The following is a 17785-nucleotide window of genomic DNA, read 5'->3' on the forward strand; positions in this document are numbered from 1 at the left end:
CAAGTGGAGGAAGGGACAGAGGGGGAGGAAGGAGAGGTACAAGTGGAGTGGGCACTAAGCAGATCCCAAGACCCTGAGATCACAGCCTGAGCCAAAATCAAAAGTTGGATGCTTAACCGACTGAGCCATCCAGGCGCCCTGTCTGTTTTTAACAGACATTTCCTAAGATAAAAATTTTATGTCCTGAATCCTGGGGAAAGCCAGACATCATTGACACTGACTCTTGATGAAAGAAAAAAAAAAAAATCAATCTGAAAAGATTGCTTACTGTTTAAAGCTACTTGTCTGCCTGTTTCAGGCTCCAAGGTAATTCTTTGTTTTTGTCTAAGAATTCTCATTCCTGATGAAAGCACCAGAGAGTTGTATATTTGGATAAATAGCAATAGCAGCCTGTCCCAAGGCAATCTTCAATAATGTGATCTATGTGTTAAAGCATTTTTACCTAAGTGTTAACTCTCAAGAGGTTTGGCACAGAAAGTAATTATCTCCAGTATTCATTTTATTGTATCAAATACATTGTTTTACCAATTTATACAAGTCTATTAGAAACTATTATATATTAAATATAAATAATAGATCTACTAAAACATATCACTATTAAAAATAATGGTAACAGATTTAATGTATATGGAGCATGTGAAGTTCCATGAGAAATTTTCCAGAAAAGGAAGTCCACTTCCTGGATCAGTCTACATCAATTCAACCTTCCTGAAACTCACAACTTAAATTCAAATACACCATAAGAGACCAATAGAAATGTATCATCTTATTTTATTCCCTACTTACTCATCCCCTAGCTTTCTATTTTATTTTATATTCTAATAAAGCTTCATCTGGTAGAAAGAGTTTTTCCTGTAAGTTGATACAATTGTTTCTATTATTTGCCTGCCCATCACCATTGTCATCACTGTCTCAGACATTAATAAATTTTGAATATGAGAAAATGACCAGCAACCCATGGAAGTAGTCTACAGAACCAGTCAAATTAGGTTTTACAAAATTCCCATTAAGGTACTTGCTTTGGGAGCACATATACTAAAATTGGAATGATACACAGAAGATTAGCATGGCTCAAAGATGACACACAAATACATAACTCCCATCAGGTATCATTCCTTTTAAACAATCACATAGGTTTAATACTGATGTTGGAAGAGAGTGTAGAAACCTCTTTCAACATCTTCAATTCACAGATGAGAAAAGTGAGACACATAAAGTTTAAAATGACCAGACAAAAGTCAAGTTATTATTGCAAGTTATTAACGGCAAAGCACCCAGTGACCAACTTCTCTGCCTCCCATCTCTGGAAATTTTTTCATTATAGAATCATCTTGAGTTTTTCAGCTTTTAAGTTATAGTTGCATTTTTTGGCTCCCCTGGCTAAAATTATTTTCCAAAAGATGATTTTAAATAATATTTCATTGATAAAACTTTCATTTGACACTGACATAAGATTATTTATTCAACTAATTTACTCAACAAATTTTTATTGAGAAAGCACTATTCAAAGTTCTGAGACTATGGAATTGAACAAAACAAGCAAAAATCCCTGCCTTCATTGGAACACATAATCCTAATTACATTTGCTATTTATAATTGCCATATTCTTTCTTGGTCAGTGAAATTGTGTTTTTGGCTAGAATAGTTTCAGACCAGGAGTCATTTCTGAAGAGAAAAAATCTAAATGACAAGAGCAGCAGTAGTTATCCTAGTTTCAAAACCAGAATTACGTTGTACCGATAAGAGGATAAGGCAAACAAAGTATAGGATAAAGACAGGGACAGCTTTCACAGCGCCAGGCTTGTGGTAAATCAAGAGTCTGGCTGAAAAATATCACTGAATGCAACAAACATTTATTCAGCTCCCATGTGACAGTTAGCCCTGTTATCTTGTTTTCTATTTAATTACAAGTACCTAGAACTGTGTGTGCCACATCATAGATGTTCAATAAATATCCTGAAAATGAAAGAATGGATAATGTAAACCAGATATTGTACTAGATTACAGAGATACAAAGATGAATAAAATACGGTCCCATCTTGTAAGAAGCTCATAATCTCATAAGGGATCATAAATACAATATTTATTAAATGTTTTCTATTAATAAAACACTATGCTAGGCACTGCATTAAGGAAAAATAAAAGCAAATACAACACAATCCTTCTCTCAAGGAGCTTACTTTACAATAAATATTTTCAAAAATAATACCATGGACAGATTCTATTTCTTACTGATTGGAGTCAGGACAATTTTCTTGGGGCAGCAATATTTGAGTCGAGTCCATGACTTGAGTTGGACTATTACTACCTCTCTGTGTTCATTCTCAGTAAGAATCTTTTAAGAAGGCTTGGTCAAATAAGAATTGAACTAATCGAAGTCCTTAGAAAGGGAAATAACCAAATACCTAGAAAATGTTTAAGGTCCTTTTTGGCCTATTGTATAATAGTCCTCCCCATATTAGCAGACTTGTTCAAAATGAGATACAGTTCCCAAAACATACTGTTTCCTGACAAGTGGTCCTTTTCTCGACCACTATTTTTTTCTCTGTCAGAAGTGATCTCCCAAAAATCTATCCTCTGCTGGGTCTCTCCAAGACTACCCCCAGGTTGATTTGCTAAGAGGATTCAAAGAACTAAGCAACACAGTCATAATCTTGGTTGTAATTTATTACAGTTAAAGAATACAAATAAAGGGACCCCTGGATGGCTCAGTAGTTAAGCATCTGCCTTTGGCTCAGGTTGTGATCCCTGAGTCCTGGGATCGAGTCCCACATCAGGCTCCCCGGAGGGAGCCTGCTTCTCCCTCTGCCTATGTCTCTGCCTCTCTCTGTGTCTCTCGTTAGTAAATAAATTTTAAAAATCCTTTATATAATAAAGGATTTACTAAAATCCTTTATTAAAAATCCTTATAATAAATAAATAAAATCCTTTAAAAAAAAAAAAAGAAAGAAAGAAACTCTGTCCAGGATTTTTAACGGGGGACTGGTCACTTAGGCACCCTCAGCCTCACTCCCCAGCACATACCAAATTTTCAGACTCTCAAAAGGAAAACAGGTGTCAGCAAAAGCTGTATTATTTGTACAGATAGTTTAGGCATAGTGAAACATTCTTATTAGGGCACAGTAGGAACACTTCTAAAATCTAAGTCTCCAGACACCAGCGAAGGGCCAAATTTGCAAGCAGGATTTTGTAAGGATAGCAGTCTCAGCCTTGCTCTGTTGATTCTTTTCTGTGTACTTTGTATTCTCAGTTCTCAACTATGGTACTCATGAATCCAGACTCAACATAAACATCTTGTAGTAAATACTTCCCTAAGACAATCAGAGAAAATTAATCACTCTCTTCCTTCTACCACTACTATAATGGGTGTATAACTCAAAGGTAACTGTGTGACATGATCGATGTGTTAATTAACTTGATTGTAGTAATCATTTCACCAAGTACACTTGAAACTTCTTGAAATTTATGCCATTAATCTTATCTGATTTTTAAAGTTTGTGAAGGTCCTACAAGGGTTATGGATAGTATTCTGATAATCTTTTTTTTCAGATTTTATTTATTTATTTTTAGAGAGAGAGAGAGTGCATGAGCAGGGAGGAGAGGCAGGGGGGAAGGAGAGAGAGAATCTCAATCCAGCTCTTCGCTGAGCAAGAGCCTGACTAAGGGCTCCATCTCATGACCCTGACATCATGACGTGAGCCAAAATTGAGTCAGAAGCTTAACTGACTGTGCCACCCAAGCACCCCCAGTCTTATTAATTTGGTATCAGTATGACAACCAAAAACTTTAAGTGACAGCAATAATTTAAAGGCAAATTTAACACAAGTGACATAAAAATTATTGAAAATTAAATTGCAATCTTTATTCCTCTGACCAGTCTCCACCAAAAAATTATGAATTTTCATGTTTTCAAATAGTACAGGTATGGAAAACTAAAAATATTATATACTTCTTTCCTTGCATTATATGAAATAAGAGGGTAAATATTCACAAAATCACTTAATGAGTATATTAAATTTACTGAGTCCAAAATTTTTAAATTACTGAAGTATGAAATATATAGCTTTGTGATCATTTATTTCTTGCCTAGAAATACAGCTTAATAAGTTACTTAGCCCTGGAGAAATTGAATAAAAGTTGTAGAATCAGTCTTAAAGAATTGTGTAACAACTCCCTAATGCTTGTTTTGCATCAGAATGCAGAAAAGGCTAGAAAAATTATAAGTGCACACTACTGCTCTGTAAAATCTTAGTCTTGTGAGATTGTTAAAAGTAAATTATCATTTGACTTGAGTCTTCCTTAGAATGAAAATACAACCAACAGAATCAGAGCTTAAACTGAGAATTAGTCTAGGCCCAAAATATGAGTAAAAGATGGCCATTCTCTTCTCACCTTGATTTTTCTCACATATTTTATCCATACTTGGGAGATAAATCAGCACCAACAATGATAGACCACATAAATTGTTTAGTAGTTGTGCTATGCTTTTGCCTGATATAAACCTATGAAGATATTTCAGAAATGAAGCATCATCTTCTATGGGAACACAGAAGAGTTCACTTTGTTAAAAGTAAGTGCTAGGGATTGTCAATCTAAACTTAAACAACCCTTAGGAAAGGAGAGGTGTCTCCTGAAGTTTGGAATATTATGTACGGTTTAGACCTATGTTTGCATTCAGCTGCATCTGAGAATAAGAACTCAAACTATATTCATAAATCACATAGTTTAAATTTTTGGATACCAAGGGGAAGTGCCAAACATGAAATCTGTCGACAAGCTACTAATCCCATAACTGTTCCTTCATGCAGGGGGTGACTTCAAGATGATTAAAATTATCACAAGTTCAGAAGAAACTTTTCTTATTTTACACATTTACTTTGTTTTTGTTTTTCAATATCTATTTGATCAGAACTATTTAAATCATCTTCTATCCAGGAACAAATTAAATGAGACATTCTTATTTTTAGGATACTAGAATTTTAGAGTTCCAGAGATTCACAGAAATTATATGATCCAGGTATTTTGTGGGAAAAATGAGGTCTCTAGAAGCTAAATGCCTTGCTCAAATGCTTTGCAATTTTTCTTTTGTGACTTGTCTAGACTTTGTCTAGTCTAGTAGAAGGCAGTCCAGTAAGAAATTCTACAGTCTAAGAGGCTGACCTTCTGGCTTATTAGAAGAGGCTGAGCTTCTGACTTATTAGATCTGCTCCTTCTCTTCTCACTGTAATATTCTCTATCAATTCAAGGAGTGCTTTATTATGTATGTATGAGAACTACCTTGACATATATGGCCTGATAGAGCAATGGGTTTCCATCTCAAATAAAAAAAAGTTTTTTTTTTTTGTAAATGGAACATGAAATTTTAAGACAAGCTAGCATGTAGCTACAAGCAGCCTAAAGCTAATGGTGTCTATTACTCAGCCTGCAGAAGACAGATACATGGCCTTAATCATTACATTATACAACTAACCTGACACATGGACTTTCTACATGATTCTATTTTACTCTGTTTCCACTGCCTTCCAGTGAATGCCTATTTTATTACATGTGCAAAAATATTAACATAGGGTCTGGCAATTTGTAATTGCCCAATAAAATGAGGCATTCTTTTCATCACATTATGGAAGACATAGAGATAAAGATTGTGTAACTTTTACCTAAATAGTACAAGAAACTGTAAAAATACTCTCTGAACTGTAAAACTAGAAGCCATAATCCATATAACCTGGAAAATATCCATTTTCAGGATGCTCAAATAATGTGGAAAATATTCATTTTCATCACTGGAGTCCGGGTAATCACAAGAAAAAAGTGAACTCCGTGTTTAGCTCCGTGTTAAAAATGCCTTGAATGTAATGGAAACTAGATCCTGTGGGATCATCACTCCCGTTCTTGTTTCTGAGCTGATTAATCTTGCTTTCTCTGACAAGTCCCATCCATGGTACTAGAAGGTCTAGGTTTTCCCTCTCATCCTTTTTCTTTTTCTACTCTCTTTCCTGCCCTTTAGTCAATCATCAGCTCCTTCTGAGCAGATGTGAAATGAATATTTCTGAGGCAGTGGGAAATGAATATGGTGGCCACGTGGTGGCTTTCACCTACCCCTTGCCTGTTAAGTCTTCCTGGGGTCCTTCTGTCTTCTTTTGAGAACAGTCTCATCCCACACTAGTCTGTATTACTTAGGTTGACCAGACCTATACCCCATTCTTACCCTTCTTTCTTCTCCATCCCCACTTCAGGAACGCACATGTGGCCCAAACAGAACAATCATCATATTTCATCTTTCTGGAAACAGTGAATGGGTCAGAGATACATATTTGACTTGACTCTTCTGAAATTATTTTTTTAAAGATTTATTTATTTATGATAGACATAGAGAGAGAGAGAGAGAGAGAGAGAGGCAGAGACACAGGAGGAGGGAGAAGCAGGCTCCAAGCCGGGAGCGCAACATGTGACTCAATCCCAGGACTCCAGGATAGCGCCCTGGGCCAAAGGCAGGCACCAAACCGCTGAGCCACCCAGGGATCTCCCTCTTCTGAAATTATTATTATTATTATTATTTTATGATAGTCACAGAGAGAGAGAGAGAGAGAGAGAGGCAGAGACACAGGCAGAGGGAGAAGCAGGCCCCATGCACCGGGAGCCCGACGTGGGACTCAATCCCGGGTCTCCAGGATCGCACCCTGGGCCAAAGGCAGGTGCCAAACCGCTGAGCCACCCAGGGATCCCCCTCTTCTGAAATTATTAAGGAAAGGGAGGGCGGAGTTATGAGAATGTTGGCATGGAGTTCCTAGCAGACATGTCATTATAAGGAAAGAGCATTGCCAAGAGTGAAGTCATGTATGGGAAATCAAAATTAAGAGAGTGAGAGACTTGGCAGCAAAATTTAAGCACCTAGAACCCTGGATTTTTTTCAGTTATGGCAGCAAATAGATTTTAGTTTCACTCTAACTTTTTTGAATTGGGTCTCTACTATCTACAAGAGAATAAGTTCTGAGAAATACACTTTATTTCTCTGGATTCCACCTCAAGTGCAATTTAGTTCTATTAACAAGAAATTCAGAACTATGTCTTAGCCAGTCCTCTGACAAGAATGAGTTAGGTTAAGTGCTTCTAGCTTGAAACACCTTTTAATGTAAACAATCTTTTGAAGTCTACAGTCTATTTTGTCTATTCTGGGCCAACATATTCTTGAAAAGAATATATCTAATCAGTGAGTGGTGAATAATACATTATTAATTATTTTTAATATAATACCATTAATAATATTAATACTACTAATATTAAATTACTCAGTCTATTTAGACACTAAACTTATTTCATTATTTGGTACATATCTGGATACTCTTGAAAATGAAACTATGAACATCAATTACTTAATAAAATTCCAATTTAAATTCACAGACTTGAAATGAGAGTTGGTATACAAAATATGTAAAATCTAGTCAAACATATTATGGCATGCAGGCTTTTTAACATAGGATTCCAGAAATTATTGGAAGTAAAGAGCTTGAATTACAATGCAAAACAGATATTATATTTACTTATTTATTTATTTATTTATTTATTTATTGTCATATTTAGTACTAAGAGAAGGATTTGTGATTTATAAAGAACTAAGCAAAATTTCTACTCAAAACTATTATGTTTAAGAAAGTAAAGGACACAGAGACCCCGCATTCTTAATTATTGGTCAAACACCAGTCTAGACATTTCTGTGAAGGTATTTTTTAAGATGTGATTAACATTTAAACCATTAGTCTGAGTAAACAGAGTACCCTCCTTAATGTGTATGGTCCTCATCCAATCAGTTGAAAGCCTTAAGAGAAAAGATTGAGGTCCCTTGAAAAAAAAGAGATTCTGCCTCTGGTCTGCCTTTGATCTCAACATTGCTATGACTCAGCTCTGGATCTCCAGCCTGATAGCCAAAGAATATAGTCTCAATTGCCTATAGATTTTGGACTGGCCTGTCCCCACCATCACATGAGCCAGTTTTTAAAAATTAATCTTTCTCTCTTTCTCAACCTGTATACACACATGCAAACCAAATATTGCAAGAGAAATGGGAAGGGCCATGGTGAGAAAATGGCTGCTATTCTACAAAAGGTAACAAAGAAAGGTTGGATGAGGTGATATTCAACTAAAGGCCTGAAGGAAATAAAGAAACTAGCCATGAAGTCATCTGAAGGAGGAGTCTGAGACGTGAGAATGGTAAGTACAGAGGCCCTGAGGTAGGAGGGTGTCCAGTACTCAAGGAACAGCATAATACCCATGTGGCTGAAGAAGAATGAATGAAATAGAATGGTCCAAGATGAGTTCAGAGGAACTTAAAAATACTGATTTTGCTCTGAGGAATATAGTGAGCTTCTTGAGAGTTTTTTCAGCAGAGTAGTAAATATGCTCTGAGTCCTGTGATCAAAGAGTGAATCTGAGTGCCGTGATGAGAACAGAATCAAAAGGACAAAATGCAATAATCTGGATGACTGATGATTGTGGATTGGATTAGGATGATATTACTTGGCTAGTAACAGGGATTACTTTCTTGATAAAGTCTGTATCTAGAGCGGACTATATTGGATCAGATGTGGAGTGTGAGAGAAAAAGAGGAGTCAACGTTTTTGACCTGAGCAAAAAAGAATATTAGAATAATGGAGTTGCTATTGATGGAGATGGAGATGGAGTTACCTTCATATTGAAGGGAGGAAAACAGGTTTTGGTGGAGAGATCCACTATTAAAGTTTTGTTTAGGCTTAGATTTGAGTTGCTGATTCATCCAACTGGCAGCTGGTGGCAAGTGGGGCTCAGAGTAATAGGTTGTGAGTCATTTGCTTTGAGACCCTAGTTATTAACCTAGGTTTTACTACCTCTCAGGGGGCATTTTGGGAAAATATTGAGGCTTTTCAGTTGTCATAGTTATTAGGGAGAGTAAAATGACATTTAGAAAGGAGAGGCCAAAGATTCTAGGATTTTCACAATGCACAGCACTATCCCTACAGCTTCTAAACTTCCCTGGATTTTTCATAATTCTTGAATGTCTTGCTGGAGTCATCTGGTGAGGTTAACAATTTATTTTCTGATATTTTCTGATTTTTTTTTCAAGAATTTGACTGCTATGCAAATCAATAGAATATTGCACAATGTTTTGTACTCAACTTCTCAAGAGTTTTTCATATCAGAAAATGATGTGGTCGGGGCAGCCCAGGTGGCTCAACAGTTTAGTGCCACCTTCAGCCCGGGGCGTGATCCTGGAGACCCAGGATTGAGTCCCACGTCGGGCTCCCTGCATGGAGCCTGCTTCTCTCTCTTCCTGTGTCTCTGCCTCTCTCTATGTGTGACTCTCATGAATAAATAAATAAAATCTTTATTAAAAAAAAGGAAAAGAAAATTATATGATCAACAGAATCATCATTACTAATATTTGAGATAATAACTGGCCTGTTGTATTTAAATATATGGTGGGAGAGTTTTGAGACCCTTTTAAAAACATACTTAGAATCAAATACTATTAAATTAATGAAGATACATGAAATGGAAGGATCTTATAAAATATTATTAATAAATATAAAATATTTAATCTCATTGGTATTCTTTGCATAGTAAATGTTTTATAGCTCTATAATAAGAACTCTGTTCTGTGAAATCACTTATTGAAAGTTTTCCTGAGTGATTGCTTCTTTTTCCAGTTCATCTCTTATTTCCAGGTTCCTATCAAAGAACACGGTCTCATGATCTCATTAAGAACTAGAAGCAACGAGTGGACAAAAACGCTCTATTTTATGTGGTAACATTCATATACCATATGGAATACTTTGACACAATTCTTAAATAAACATGGCCCAGCTCATTTATGAGACTAACAGAGTATCATATTTTTCTCATTTCTGTCTCTTTAATAGTCTATAGTTTGACTTAGGAATGTATTTCTTACTTTAAAGTTATTTACCTCTTATCATTAAGCAAACCTCAGTTCTTTTGGTTTTTCTTTTTCTTTTTCTCTTTTTCTAACTGTAGTTTTTCCTTTAGCATCCACCTAAAACCTTTGATTCCTCATTTACTGCTCCTCCTGCTACAGAATAGCTTCTGGTCTTCTTATTCATCTTACAATCCAACTTATTTATCACAAATCATTGCAACCACTTGTTTAACTCATTATATATCTTTTAGGGTCACAAGGCCTATCCATTTGTATGATGAAATATATAATATTTTATTATTAGTGTATCTTATTTTATTATATTTTATTTTAATTTTGTGTTACACTTACAGCATTATGTTGACTTTTATTAATCATTTGTTTTGGTAGGTTATATTATCCTTGGGTTAAGTTTTAAGATAGAAATATAGAGGCATTACAAATAGTTGTTTATTACACAGCATAGCATTTGATAGAGATAAAAACACTCAACCTAGGAAATAAGTTGCTATATTAGTCAGAGTTCTCTAGAACAGCAGCAGTCAGTCTTTTGTTCCACTCAGGCTTTCAATTGATTGAAGGGGGCCCACCCACATTACGGAAGGTAGTCTGCTTTACTTACGTCCACTGAATTAAATATCAATCTTACCCAAAACACAGTCACAGAAACATCTAGAATAATGTTTATCATGTTTTCCCCATTATCTCAATCATTATACTATATTTTAATATATGTTTAATATCTGTCTCCTTCAACAGACTGGAAATTCCAAGAGAAAGATTATATCTGACTTTTTCTTCACTCTACTCTTACCACTTCACACAGTGCTTGGTATATAGTGGGAACTCTATTTGCCACTCTGAATTACCATATTTCATCAAGCTAAAATCCTTTGATGTTGGTGCTTTCTTGAAGCTTTTTACACAAATAGGTAATGACTGCTAATTAGCTGAACATGATCATATCAGAATTGTAAGATGCATCCCAATTTAAAAATGCTAAAACATTTTCAAATAGGCATTCCAGAATTGATAAAATGTGGTAATTAATCACTTGAGCCCACAGATCCCAGCTATTAACTCCTGATGTGGGGTGTGAACCACAAAGAGGTTAACTGATAATGATTTGAATATTTCAATATTTTTCCTTCTGATTTTTGACAAATTTGAAATTATAGACTTGCTACAAGTATTACAGACTACCTCCTTTAATTTCCCCTAGGAAGCAGAATGCCTTATTGTGAATTGCTATTCATATTGTTGACTCCACAAAAGGCAGCCCAGAGATGCAACTGCCATAGAAAAGGAGGGAAATAGGAGCAAGTGCTAGAGGTTAAAGAAGACAGTATACAGTGTGCACTGGCCAGAGGTCACTTGGAACTCTCTACACAACTTCAGACTCTGAATACTCAATCTTTTACCTGCATCCTATTGGGCAAACAGTTTATATTTCTTTACAATTGTGGTACCTTGTATTTGAAAAGGAAAGTGGTATATATTCCAAATAACATTTGACATGAGATATCGAGAAAAATATCATGAGCCATCGCATCTCCATTTTTTCCAAATCTCTTCAAGTTCAGATGTGAACTCTATGGGATAAAACTATTTTGAGTTGTGGAAGTTGTTATCTTTTTCTCATAGTGAACTTCCATGGTAATTCTAATTCCTTTCCCATACTTTCTCTCCCCACTTCAAAAGTTATAGGCCATTGCATGAGTATATCACAATTTGTTTGTCCATTCAAATGTTAGTTGACATTTTGGTTGTTTCCAGTTTTGGACTGGGAACATTTTTTGTGGCAAAATATACATAACATAAAATGTATTATTTTAACCACTTAAGTATACAGTTCGGTGGCAGTAAGTACAGCCACATCATAGTGCAATCATCCCCACCATCCATCACAAAAACTTTTCATCTTCCCAAACTAAAACTCTGCACATATTCAACAATTATTCCATTTTCCTCTGTCCCCTCAATCCCTGGCAACTTCCATTCTAAAGACTAATGACTACTCTAGATACATCGTATAAGTAGAATCATACAATATTTGCCCTTTTGCAACTGTTTTATTTGACTTGGAATAATGTCTTTGAAGTTAATCCAGATTGTAGGATATGTTAGGATTTCCTTCCTTTGTAAGGCTAACTAATATTTCATTGTATGTATTTACCACGTGTCATTTATCCATTCTTCTGTTGATGGACACTTGGTTTCCTTCCACATTTAGATTATTGTGAAAAATGCTAGTGAACATGGATATACAATTGTCTGGTCAAGTCTCTGTTCTCAGTTTTTGGGATTATGTACTCGGAAAAGAGATTGCTGAAACGTATGGTAATTTCATTTAATTTTTTCAGGAAATTCTATTTTCCATGGTGACCATACGATTTTACATTCTCACCAGTAATACACAAGCGTTCTAATTTCTCCACAACCTCGCCAACATTAGTTATTTTCTATTTTTATTTTCATAATAACTATCTTAATGTTATTAAGTATGAGATAGTACCTCATTATAGTTTTAATTTGCATTTCCCTAAAAAAGTAATAACAAATTGCATTTCGTAGTGGTTAGTGATGATAAGTATCTTTTCGTGTGCTTATTGGCCATTCACTGATCTTCCCTGGAGAAGTAAGTGTCTATTTAAGTCCTTTGCTCATTTTTTTGGTAAGGTTTTGCTTATTTTTCTTGTTGGAACTAAGACTTTTGGATTTCTTTCTTTTTTTTTCTTATTTATTTTTATTTATTTTTATTTTTATTTTTTGGATCTCTTTCTGCAAGGGTAGAATATTTTTTCTTCACCTCTGTTATTTCTGTACTCATAAAAAGGCAATCCACTTATGTTTGTATGTTTCCTTTCATTGTTGATCTGTGAAAGTATTAATCTTATTTTAAACACAGCAATGCATTTTTAATGTTCTTTTTTAAACTTGTTACCCACTATTGTTATACATTTGAATCAGAGGAAGAACTGTAGATTATAAACTGCAAAAAGTTTAATTAGAATTTTTTTTCCACATATAGTTTTTGAGGGATTTGAAAAACATATTTATTATGGACACTTTAAAAAATATTTGTATAAGTAAATACTAAGGAAATTAATATCCAATACATGAATATGAATACTTCTAAGTGAACATAATCTAATTATTCCAGAGAGATCAGTAGTATATAAGAAAAGAACAGAACATCTGGCAGAGATGTCCAGATAGAAAGGTGGGGAGTGGTGGGGAGTGGTAAGAGATAAAGCACACTGGCTCCACAAATACTCAAAGTGTTGTTCTATTTTATCAAAAATCAAAAAGCTTTAGGGCAAGATTTCTCAACCCCAACCTTACTGATATTTTAGATTAGATAATTCTTTTTTTTAAGATTATACCTATTTATTCATGAAAGACACAGAGAGAGAGAGAAGCAGAGACCTAGGTAGAGGAAGAAGCAGGCTCCTCCACACTGGAAGCCCAAAGCGGAACTCAATCCTGGGACCCCAGGACCACGTCCTGAGCCAAAGGCAGATGCTCAACCGCTGAGCCACCCAGGCGTCTCCATATAATTCTTTATTATAAGAATGTCCATCCAATGCCTTGCAGGATATTTATCAGTATCCCTGGTTTCTACTCAAGAGTTTATTTATAGCATTATCCTCCTAGACATGACAATCAAAAATGGCTAAGGATGTTGCCTAATGTGACCTGAGGGTAAATTTTTCCTGGTCAAGTACCACGGCTTTAGGGCTGTGTTACTTTAGGGTATGAAGTATACTGAGGTGATTTCTCAATAGAGAGAAAGTGGGTTCCCATTGGCCAACATCACATCACACTTCGGTCATAGGGTAATGTAAGGTATTTAAGCCATATAGACCTTTGCTTGAATGATAGATGGCACTACAGATTTACTCAACCATGTTACCTTCCAGGCTTTTTTCTTTAATTACTACAAACAAGGATAGTAATGCTGTGTAACCACTCTATATATACATGCTAAAGTACACACAGAAAGATCTAGAGAAAGTGTAATGGAAAGACTTAGAGAAAACATCTAGTCAAATTAAGTAGGATATTCTAAACTAAAGGACACAGAAGAAGTTAATATGGTGATGACACCTGGAAGATTAACATCATCTAGGGCAGAGAGATACTTCACCCTAGAGGTAGGTTGGGAGACAATCTGGTGGTGATGGAACTGGTGGGAAGATGCATATCTGGGGTTGATGATACAAAAAAGGAATGAAGTAACATCAGAACTGCAGAAAGCCTGAGTTCTTTCTTACAGATGTAGCCTTACATATGTATGGTTGGGGTCATCCTACAAATAGACTTGCCAGAAAATATGCTGGAAACTTTTTACCTGAGCCAGATAACTGTCATCAACCCTAGAATTATTTTATGCATGATATATAGTCAGACTTGAATGAACTTATTTATTACCAGCCTCCCCAAGCTGCCAGAGCCTGGTCCAAGTAGATTCAAGAATTCCTAGGTATGGAACTAGAACCAAGGCAATTTACCCAGAAGTCTATAAGAGTCATGCTAACAGATCTTTGACCTACAATTGAATCTCAGGGAGTTTTGCTTTGAGAATTAAATAGAATTAAATGAAACAGTGTGAGGGTTGTTTCTAGTTCATGAAAAGTAGCTTAATTATTATCATCATTACTGTTATCATATTATTGTTGTCTTTATAGTAGTACAGTGCAAACACTTGGCATCAAGATTACTGGTGGAAATGGGTCCCCAGCACTGACTACTGGACTGTCTTTAGCAATAATCTTGTAGAAGATCAGAAACTAGACTGTCTTTAGCAATAATCTTGTAGAAGATCAGAAATATTCTAGAGAATATTTATTTTATTATTTTAAGATTTTTATCTATTTATTTGACAGAGTGCATGTGTGCACAAGCAGGGGGAGCAGCAGAGGGAGAGAGAGAAGGTAGTCCACTGAGCAGGTAGCCCAATGTGGGGCTCCATCCCAGAACCCCGAGGCCATGACCCAAGCCAAAGGCAGATGCATAACCAACTAAGCCACTCAGGTACCCTAGAATAAAATATTTAATGAATTATTTCTGCTTGACAACCTTTTAGCATGTATCCAGCAAAGAAATAATTGGAGAGTAAGAAAATCTGGATAATTTAAGGAACAGAGCAAGATTTTAAAACTAAAAGAAATAGAAGTATCATTTAGGTCTTTAAAAAAATGTTCAGGAACATGTGTACTCTGATAAGTTTAGTGATTTCTCTTTCAATATGTTCCTATGGTCACTAAATTTCTTAAAGCAGATTTTTAACAACATTTTGAGTAGAATTACTTTGAGAAAGTGGAGGAAGATGATTCAAGATTTCTTCTCAGAATTTTAGTTCTGCAGTTTGTGAAACTCAAAGGATGAGAGGCTGTATAGTCACACTTCGTTTTAAACTATGACAGCTATAGTTAAAAGTACTATGTGTTTACTTTGTGTAAATGGCTAATTAACATGACATGATTTGTTCTATACTTTAAAATACTGTGTGTTTACTTTGTGTAAACCAGGCTAATTAACAGTAAGTGATTTGTGAGGTTTTCTCCAGAAGTTGCTGATAAATATCAAGGAAAATGATTTAACTTAATCTTCATGTATCACTTGCAAATTTCAAGATTATCTTTAGCACCTTCTTTCTCAACTGGTCACAAACTAAAAAGAACAAATTGCTATAAAATCAGGGGAAAATGAAGAAATTATGACATTTCTGCATTTAATGCTAATGAGCTATCAGAATCATAGACTAATTTTGTTAAAGTAGATACAATTGATCTGTCTTAACTTATTCCAAGAACATGGAAAGGAAGAAAACTAAGATTGTCACAAGAGAATTAATCATGAAGTGTCCAAAATGGAGTAAAACAAAATGGAGTAAAGGTATGTAAAGTCACTTAGTGTTGCATAGTAGGTCCCAGGCCAAAGAAAAAACATGTGTCATTTGGAAAGAGGGTGAACAAACTAGGAGAGCTGAAGAAGAGGTGAGATGGAGAGCCTATACTAGCTGTGTGTACAGGTCATTGCTTCCCAAAGTTGAGATGTCTTGGCCCAATTCTTCTGGCATCTCTGCCCTGCTAACATGTACCTACTGTGAAGGCAACTATATATTCTATGTCATCCAGTATATAATTCATTTATCTAATCCCCTTTGCTCTAATTTCATGTTCATCAAGCCACTATTTAATTATAATCTGGTATTATAAGCATGCCAGTGTGAATACATGGATTCCCGTGAGAACTGCAAAGAGTAAATTGTGGTTCTATCTTACACATTACAACTTGTGAGCTTGAGAGACATCGGTTTGCTCCTAAAAGATGTATGACCCTCCTTCAGAGACTGATAGATCAAAGTTCTGATCCTGAATAGCAGCAATCTAGCCTCCAATCTGTGGTGGATTCACTAAGATTAATGCCACTTGGTAATGTTTCTTGACAGCTTCCAGGTGGTTTCCCTAGGTTACAGCCACCTTTCCAACTTCCTGAAAACATCTACACAGTATATTAGCAGTTTTCTTCAGAGCAACTAAATAAACAGGCATATTGATATTACTCTGTATTCATGAGTACTGATTGCAGTTTAGCTCCCGAGACTACTTTGGTACTTTTCCATGCTTCTCATATCAGCTCATTCTTCCAATTTCTCAGGGAAATATTTCCCATCTTTTTCACTCCCCAACAAACATCCCTTATCAATCACTTTCTATGGATAACCTTCCTTCACACTCCAACAAAAACAGAAGACACTGGCAATTTACTCATCTTCTCATTGCTTAATCCACAAATTTATCTTAACCTGTGGCTATTTCAGAGGAAGGATCTTCTATTTATTCTCAGAGGTGCAAGTCTTTCTACCAGGGGTCAAATTTATATGTTCTTGGATTTCATCCCAATCAGCATTCTTAGGATTTTTGCTCCATCAAGTATCCTGCCTCCTTTATATCAATCTCTGATGGCTCTACTGGGCCCTCCCTATCAACATTCAAATATGCTTTCTTTTTAATTAAAAACAATTGAAAGAAATAAATGAATAAATTAAGCAATAAGCTTATCTCTGCACCCTATACGTCCCACCAAACCATTATATGGTCTCTCTCCTTGCTTTCATAGCCAAGCTTCTCCAAATAATGACCTTGGATTCTATCCCTCTCCATTTCTTGCCTTCCTTTTATGCCTTGACCCATTATATCATAACATCCCCATTAAGCGCTCACCTCGTATAGTTAACACTGACTTCAAAGTTGTTCCATTTAGAGAAATGTTATGTTTTTCATAACAAGGGATGCCACACTATTTAAGACAGTGAATAAACCTCCTCTTGGGATATTATTCCCTTCACTCCTGTGCCTCTCCACTCTGCTACTCCTCTGGACCTGTTTTTAGGCTCCTTGTTGTTTTTTTTTTCTCCCCTACCAAGATTTAGAAGCAAACTAGAGAAGATGGACTTGAAGTCTGAGCTAATTGAGATTAATTCCTAACAACAGCAGTTGAGTGGAGGTTAGGGCCATTCCTGAGATGGGAAATACTAAAGGAAAAAAAATTCTTAGAAATGGAAGGAGGAGCCCTTTACAATGGATTTTGGTCATATTGGTCAGCATGTGAAAAAAGGGATTGGAATTCAGAAAACAGAGTGGAGATGGATAAGTGTAAAAATTTTCTGCTGGTAGATAATGTTTGAAAGTCTGCAATTAACAACATTATCTAGGGAATGAGTACATAGTAGTGCCTAGTAAGATGGCCTGATACCCAGTCCCAGGACATTCCAAAATACAAAGTTTCATAAATGGTATTTAGAGACTGGAAATGGATAAGACCACCTAGGCAAAATATAAGGATTCTAAAGACAAGATGCTGAGG

General features: G+C 35.6%; 1 pseudogene; it reads left to right on the forward strand.

The window, feature by feature from the left end:
• Positions 1 to 1011: 1011 nt before the first annotated feature.
• Positions 1012 to 1112, forward strand: LOC112926441 (U6 spliceosomal RNA; annotated as a pseudogene).
• Positions 1113 to 17785: the final 16673 nt, after the last annotated feature.

The sequence above is a fragment of the Vulpes vulpes genome, chromosome 1, assembly GCF_048418805.1.
Source record: "Vulpes vulpes isolate BD-2025 chromosome 1, VulVul3, whole genome shotgun sequence".
In the NCBI taxonomy this organism is placed as follows: domain Eukaryota; kingdom Metazoa; phylum Chordata; class Mammalia; order Carnivora; family Canidae; genus Vulpes; species Vulpes vulpes.